Source organism: Eschrichtius robustus, chromosome 9 (genome assembly GCF_028021215.1).
Source record: "Eschrichtius robustus isolate mEscRob2 chromosome 9, mEscRob2.pri, whole genome shotgun sequence".
NCBI lineage: Eukaryota > Metazoa > Chordata > Mammalia > Artiodactyla > Eschrichtiidae > Eschrichtius > Eschrichtius robustus.
In genome coordinates, this window is record NC_090832.1 from 29250691 (window position 1) to 29259577 (window position 8887).

The following is an 8887-nucleotide window of genomic DNA, read 5'->3' on the forward strand; positions in this document are numbered from 1 at the left end:
ATATAACTACACAGAACTGAGATTGTAGGTAAAGTCTCTGTGCATTTTTATATTTTGACGAATGCTGGCAGATTACTTTTGGACTGAAGCAATTTACAGAACCATCCCAAGTGTTCAAGAGTAAGGATTACCCCCAAGACTTACCAACAGTGGGTGTCAGGCCTCGTCTGAAGTTATTTCATGCTGGTAGGAACACTCTCCCTCCATCCCAAATGATGATCAGGTGTTTCAGTTTTCACTTCCGTGATTACTAACGTGGATGTCAGACGTGGATTTTCTTAGGTTTATTGGTCCTTCGTATTTCCTCTGCTGCAAATTGCCTGTTCACATCTGTCATTTTCTAATTAATTTGCAAGAGCTCTTTGTGTATTAGGGGTATTAAGCCACTGTCTTATATGTACTGTAAATATTTTCTCTTACAAGATCATTTGTTTTCTTCTTTATACCACACAGTAGTTATACATGTTTATTTAATCGACTCTTTTCATTTTTTCCTTCATAAACTAGTTACATAGTACTCTATAGTATGAATAGTTTTTTAAAAATATAATATTATTTACCCCGTTTCCTATCTTGCTAAAGAAAGCTTTTCTCATTCCATAGCTATACAAATGTTTTCCTGATTTTTCTTCTAATATCTTTACAGTTTTTTGTGTTTTATATTTGGTTCCTTAATATAACTGGAATTTACTTTTGAATATTGTAAGATAGGAGTTGATGTTATTTTCTTGCTAATAGATAGCCAATTATCCCAGTTTCGTTTATCATATGTACTTTGAATTGTATGTATAATGAATATTATATTTCCTCCCCCAATGACTTCCACTCCCAGATATACTTGGATCTACTTCTGGACCCTATTCTTTTCTATTATCTTTTTTAATATCAGTATCATTCCACTTTGATTCCAGTAACTTAGTAAAGTTAGATATCTGTTAAATGAAGAACTCTCCCCCATTTCTGAAACAGAACTATAAAGTTCATTAGATACTTTTCTTCTCCAGATATTTAATAATATCTCAGTAGACCAGGATGCTACCTTCTTATAACCTGGTTTTCTCATGAATGAAGAAATGCAACTTTTTTAGGCAAATGAAGCTCCTTATGTCTGAAAAGTTACACGATCTGACATTTTTCAAATTCTGTTATATAATATTATCAATGAATTGACCTTGAATTTGGATTAGAATTGGCATTTTCTCTCAGCTTTAGATGTTATCTAAAGTTCAGACAATAGAGAAATAAGCCAATAAGGGGAAAAAGCTAGCAAATTTATGACTGATAAAAATCATTATTATGTTTGAATAGAAACAATTGAATTTAGCAATAATTTAACTGAAAAGTTAAATACTTATTACTCTTGTAATTCAATGTTTATTTTTGGTGTCCCTTCCCCTGCCCCCAATCTTTATCACTAATTTGCACCCAGCTTTAATTTTAAAAGCTTTTTATTCCAAGCTTCATTATGGATGTGAGAGAGCTAAAGTTTATGGGTTTTTTAATGCCAAGATCTTAACTGATTTTCCATCAAAGTCCATGGGTGAGTTGGTTCTTGTGACTTTTGCCTAGGCTACTCCTGTTTGTAAATGTAGCTGCATAGGCATATTTCTCTAGATCTGTCTACATTCAAGCAATCCAAATAGAACCGCCCTGTATGTAGTATATTACTAATTTATAACTGAAACTGGCACAACAATGATTCACGTGCTGTATGTAATATCCATTACTGCTTCCTACGAACTTTGAATACATTTTTATTTTGGGAAGAATTCTGTCTGAATATCCACCACAGTGGATTTTTGCCCTCATTTCCGTAGTATTTATTTTGGGTGGTGTTTGTGAGACGATGAGGATCTGTTTTGGTTGGGGACCCTATTCCCTTCCCAGAGGAGGAAGTGACAGCCCAGTGCTTTGTCTCCAGCTCCAAAGCTGTTAGACAGTTCAGACAGGGAGCTCTGTCAGCCAGGCACCAGGAAGGCTTCTCTCTTCTGATGGAACAACTGAACAATTGTTACTATTTACAATGGGCCAAATGGAGAAGTATTCTTAGAACAATAAGAAAAGGGAAAGTCAGCCACCAGACAGGAAAGAAGGCTTTCAAGCAACATCAAACTCAGAGAATGTGAATGTCTTTTAAATGTAAACAGTTTACCCATAGCACCTCTCCAAATAACAATACCAGGGGTGCTTGCCATGTGCGAGGCACTTGATTTACACTATTATCTCTAATCCCCTAACAACCATACAAGACAAGTGTTAATCCCATCTGACACAGAAAGAAACGGAGGCCAAAGAGCTTGTAATAACTACTCCATGGCTGGTAAATGTGGAATTCAAACCCAAATTTGTATAATACAGTTAAGATATCCCCGTACTCTTACCTACCTTTTTTTTAAATTAAAAAATGCATGGAGGTTTACACTTCTTAATGGGTGAATCTATAATCTCCTTACAAAAAGCACCAGGTAGCACTGAGGGCTCCGTTGATACTCTGAAATATGTTCTTTCTGAGTTTCTCTGAATACTGCAGAGGCAATGGGAATCAGAAGAAAACTTGCTAAATGCTGTGTGATACTACAGCCTCCTTTGTCACATACATACTTATTCCCCCTCTATCACTCTCAAACTCTGCAAACGACCCGTGGGATGAACTCTTATTCTCTTACAGTAACTTCAAACCTTGAAGACAAGTGTGTAGATTAGATATCTATATTCACAATAACCATCATAGTAATTTTTAACAGACCAATTGGGTTATCTATGGCACAAGTATGATATATGCATCTGAAAAATAATCATCTGTTTTAAAAGAGTTGGCCTTCTTTCCATTAGAGTTTTAACATTTCACTGAAAATTTCTATTAAATGCTAGATCAATGAAGCAAATCTTACCTTATTTGTAGATAATTTACAATAGGTGAGAGGAGAAAATAATGGATCTAAAAGTGAGATGCTCACTGGGTTGTTTTGCATATGTAGTAATATATGAGAAAAGGTAAATAATTGATCTAAGAGCTATAATGGGCCATGAAAAGTTGTTAGCTTTCTAGTTGCTTCCGATATAATGACACAAATAACTTTATAGTTTTTTGCTAACTTTTTCTTTTGTTCCACTGGGCCCAATCTGGGCCTACTCTACACCTAGGTGGACAAAGGGGATGTTTGTGTGGTATTATTTAAAGCTCCCCTTCTCACTGACTAGTACCACGCTTTCATTCAAGATTTCCTTGTCCTCAGCTCCTGCAATGGCCTGCCACCATTTTTAGAAATATCCACTATGTAGAGGGGAAGGGAACTTCATGCTCCCACTAGCTCTTGTTGATAACATTTTCACGGATAGGTTAGTCATACATTAGTTACCATCACAGAAAGCAGGATTCTGGGCAAATAAATCAGACAAAGCAGCAGAGCACAGGACAGGTATGTGAAGTTAGGATGGTGAGAATAAAGTGACTGGCATCTGGAACTCTGTTTAGGACACTGAACACCAAGAGGAGGGTGGGGTGGAATGGATAAAGAATGATAAGAAAGAAAGCATTAAAAGAAAAATAATTCCCCCAAAGAGGAGGTAGAAGACTTCCTCATCCTTTTGCCTAAGGTTCCCTGAAGCCTATGGTTGTTAAAATGATCCATCTATAGGACACAACAGACCTTAGCATGGCTGCCATTCCTACAGTCCTCTTCAGAGGGAAACTGCTGTAGCCACAGCACCTGCTGAGGAAGTTACTCTAGGAAGCTCCTCAGGCATAAGTGTCCATATTTGCTCCACATCAGCCTGCTTCCCACAGACAGTTGGAGCAGCGTGCATGCCTAACCCAAAGGCAGTAATCTAGTCAAACCAACAGCCTCCAAGCTGGTCTGCCCTCTATGAATAATGGTGATTGCTTGCACAACCTACTTATTTTTACTTAAAAGAGCGATTGACAGACCAACTGTGGTTCTTCAGACTTCGGTATTTGGCAGACATTTTCTTGAAAATGAACAAAGTGTGTCTGTCATTTCAAAAAAAGACCTGGCAGTATGTGTTGTGAATGATAAAATTTAAAATTTGAAGTGAAAAATAAAGTTTTGGAAAACGTGTAGCTGCCATCTTGAGTTTGACAGCTTTCCAAAACTTAAACACTTTTTTTAAAATGCTGATGAGATAGGTGATATTAACAAATGTGATTTTTTGGATACCGCGTAATGATGTGTCAACGTTTACAAGATCTGCATATCTCATTGAACTAAATTTTCCAAATGACCAATACTTAATATTACAAAAGCCACGAGTGAAATGTTCATTTAAGTGCAAGGTAGATAAATGATTTTTTTTTTTTAGAATAGTGAATTTTAATGTAACCGAGTAAGCAAATTTCATTGATATGATTTCAAACTTCATGTTGCAACTAATCTTTAAGAAACCACCACTTGCTGAGTTTTGGTATTCTATCAAAGAAGGATATCCATAATCATCTGGAAAGGCTATTAAAATACTCCTCCTTTTTCCAAATACACATCTGTGTGAGGCCAGATTTTCTTCACATACTTTAACCAAAACAACATAATGCAACATATTGAATGCAGAAGCAGATATGAAAATCTAGCATTTTCTTTTAAGCCAGACGCTAAAGAGATCTACAAAAATGTACAATAAATGTATGCTTCTCCCTAATTATGTCCATTTCTGAATATACAGTTATTTTTCAGAAAATGTTATTTATGTTAACAGGTATTGAGTTTATTATTATTATTTTAAATGCATTAAAAATATTTTTTAAACTTCTCAACTTTAATTTCTGATATGGTAAATAACGATTGATATAATCCACATAAACAAAACCACTTTGGGTTCCTCAACAATTTTTAGAAGGAAGCTTAAGACCAAAAAGTAGAAGCTACTGCTTTTATTCCCGTTCCTTCTTGAAAAAGGTAGGTAACTCTGAAGAGGAACTACATTTATGGTTTCATTGCAAAAGAAAAAACATCAGATACAAAAAATTCAGAAATGTCCAAAGGGAATTTCTGTTTTTGAGACCAAAGTCCCAAGTTAAATATATGAAAAGTAAAATAGACAAAGACCCACACAACCAAAATACTTTCTTGGCATACTGATAGCTCATTAGCTAGGAATCCAGCATAGTGTATGAATGCAAAGTCAGCTACTAGGTTACATTTAAACTAAGACAATACTTGCACAAGCAGGTTTAATCATTGACAGTGCAAAAAAAGTCATCTATTTTGAATCAAGTGAGAGACTTTCATATTTTCAAAATATATGTATTCTTTAATGCCACCAGATTTAGTTACTAAAAATTGGGTATTAAACAAAGATCTTATTTGCATTGCCTTATTCACATACAATATTCAGATAACAAAAACAAAGCTAAAACTTTTAAAGTCATGCACAAGCAACTGCTCACCATTTCTTCAGAGGCTTTGATAGTATAAGAAAGATTATATTTTGGTGACGGTGGTAGTTTAAGTTTCAGTCAAATTCTGTCAATTACAATAAATTTCAACAATGACATCTCAATTGTTGAGCTTCCAGACTGTGTTTTGTCAAATATTAGCTTAAACAGGTTATTATCTCTGACTTAAAATACCTTCGTTATTAAGATTTTTGTATATATACTCATTATAATAAATATCTGATCTGTAGCTTTTTTGAGTTTTGGTGCAATATTGATTAATGTTTTTCACTAAGTAAGAAATAGGTGTATTTTAAAGAATACAGATACAGACCTGCAGTGCTGTCTTGCTGTTTTTATTATTGTAGTTATACTTCTTATACAAGTGAAAAACTGAAAAAAATTTACAAAGTAGCTACATTAACCAAATTCAATAAAATCTAAGTTAACTATGATAGTTGAATCAAAGATGTGGCTTTCCAGAAGTTAAACCATTGCTGGCAGCAAGCCCCTGGCACTACTCTAGCAGAATTATTTTGGTTTGACATGAAGATACTACAGTGTTATTAAACGGTAAGATGGCTGTATTCACTCACAGCTCTTTGTTTTAACCAAACTGCAGCAAAACCTTCCTAGGTACAGGATACTATGATATCATTGTTCTTCACTCATGTTCCTATTAGTCAGAACTCTTGAATTCATTGGGCACTGAATTCCCCTAATGGTACCAATTTTGACAGTGATCACCCAGATGATCCCGCATTTGATCACATCAATTATTTTATTACCTTTAGAAATGAAAATGCAAACCTTAAAAATTCTGTAGAGAACTTGAGTGACCTCAACTGTGTGACCTCAGAGTCCAGTTGAAGAAACCATGCTTCAGAGTAGAAAGCCTTGGCTGGAGCTGCAGGAAATAGCCTGCCTGCAGAGGAGATAGTCAGGGATGATTTTATTCCTGAAATTGGAAATATACAAGCTTGTCAAAGCTTTCAGAGCTATCCTAATTGAAGGGCCACAAGGTAGAGAAGCTACTCCTCAAAAGAAGAGCCTGGGGCTTCCCTGGTGGCGCAGTGGTTGAGAGTCTGCCTGCCAATGCAGGGGACACGGGTTCGAGCCCTGGTCTGGGAAGAGCCCACATGCCGCGGAGCGACTGGGCCCGTGAGCCACAATTGCTGAGCCTGCGCGTCTGGAGCCTGTGCTCCGCAACAAGAGAGGCCGCGATAGTGAGAGGCCCGCGCACCGCGATGAAGAGTGGCCCCCGCTTGCCGCAAGTAGAGAAAGCTCTCGCACAGAAACGAAAACCCAACACAGCCATAAATAAATAAATAAATAAACCCAAAGTTAAAAAAAAAAAAAAAGAAGAGCCTTTCTTTTTCTCGGGAAAGCTAAAATTTACACATTGATTTCCACTTACCATTAAAAATAGGAAGTCTCCATGTCAAGAACATTTTTACTTGCAAATTTTATATAAAATTACTAGTGAGCATATTTTGGCAACATTTGCCCCATTCTAAAATCTAAAGCAGAAGTCAGCAAACTGTACCACCTGTGAGTGTAATTCAGCTCACTGTCTGTTTTTGCACAAGTGTGAGCTAAGAATGTTTTAAACATTTTAAGAGTATTGTCTTTAAAAAAATAAAATAAAAAGGAAAAAGTAAGCCAAATAATAAACAGAGAAGGTATGTGGTCTGCAAAATACAAAAGAGTTACTCTCTGACCCTTTACAGGAAAAGTTTCCAACCTCTACTCCAAAGAACTGCCTATTTTTTAAAAGTAACATCAGTCTTGTCTTGGGGGAGGGGTTGATAGTATTCATATTCTGTCCTCTTTCTTCTTGATCCTCTTTCATCCTTTACCTTTGCCTCGCCTGTTATCAAATTAAAGGCTTTTAATATATTGCTATATATATTTGTTAAATAAATACTATCATTCAGTCCTTTATTTTAAAAACAGGTGAGAAAGCAATTTATATTAATCCTCTTATTTAAAAAAAAAAACACTAAAATGAAATAGTCTGCTTAAAATTTTTTTTTCCTGTGGGACAGTAATCTTGAGGAAAAGAAAATGTGACCTATTTACCTTAAATACAGTATTAAAGCAAAACTATTCCTTATAGTCTTCAATTTGTCCTCTCATTCTTTTTTTTTAGTAATAAAAAAGTAGGTCACTAACGTTCCCTAAGTTTGGGAGTGACTTGAAAAATGTTTAACCCGCGCTCAGGGCTTCCCACGCGGAATAAGTAATTACTAGACCCGGTGAAGGATAACAGAACATGAACTTCGCTTTCTAAAGCTCTTTTCCCAGGAATTAAAGCATGAATAATATTTGTTTAGTAAAAATCTAAATGGATTAATACTCTCTAAGCCTGCAGAGAAATTCACTTTCAGAGCTGCAAAAAGGTTTATAAGCTTCATTAATAATCCATTTTAAGTATGATTAAGTGCTTAGAATATTTTTAAATACCCAAGAATTAGTTGTTTGATTAACTATTATGTGCTCCTTTACCTGACTCAGAGAACACATTTAAATAGTTGAACAAATGTCATAATTACTCACTAAGGAAATACAATGTGGTGGGTAAGTGTCTGGGTTCTATGCCATCTTCGATGGATTATTTAGGAAAGAACATTTGAAACTAAGTCCACAAGAATATGCACTGGGACACAGACTGCTGATGAGAGCATTTGGTCCTCAATTCTGAACTTGAAAGACTAAAGAGAATAATGTGTTCTTCCCTGAAGGCAGATAGATGGGTACTTGCTAAGAGCTTCCTTAAGCAAGAAAGCTAGGATCCCTGCCGCGTTCTCCAGCCGCTCACAGTCTCGGTTTCCTTCGTTCCGGAGTTCTCCACAGGAAGCAAGAAAGAGGCACCAGAAGAGGGACGGTGTGGAGCACCCTTGGTTTTCTAGGACTTGATCTACATTAACCTGTGTGCTGCCCGTGGGTCTAGATGGTGAGCCCACCATAACCGGAGGCATCTCGCCTGTTAAGAAATGCTGATCCAGAAAACTCAAGAAGCCTCGGGGTCATTAGGGCTGCACCCAGCACGCCCCTGGCACATCACGCACACACCTCTTTGTACACTAACTCTTGCCAGCAAACAGTTCTGTAAGGACTTTGGGGGAGGTCGTGCCCTCCAGGTCTCTGGAAAAACTGGTAAAAGTCTCTGAGGACACAGAGGGCACTGCCTTCCCAGCACCAGGAGAATCCTGCCCTACACCCTACCGTCTTTATATGCAAACTCAAAGCGTGGTGTTCAGACCCCCGTGGCTGTGGGCAGCAGCCTTCCCAGAGCTGAGACTACGGGCTGCTGGAGCTGCTCTCCTGGGTGCCTCACTGCTGCTCCTGAACTTCCACTCTAAGCTCCGTTCTTTCCCTGACCCCTTAGGCCAGCTTGGACCCAAGTCCTGACATGTCCAGGTTCTCAGACTTTATCCCTCCAAGTATGCATGAGTCAGGGCAGCTGGGATCTCTGGATCTTAAAGCACCTCCTCC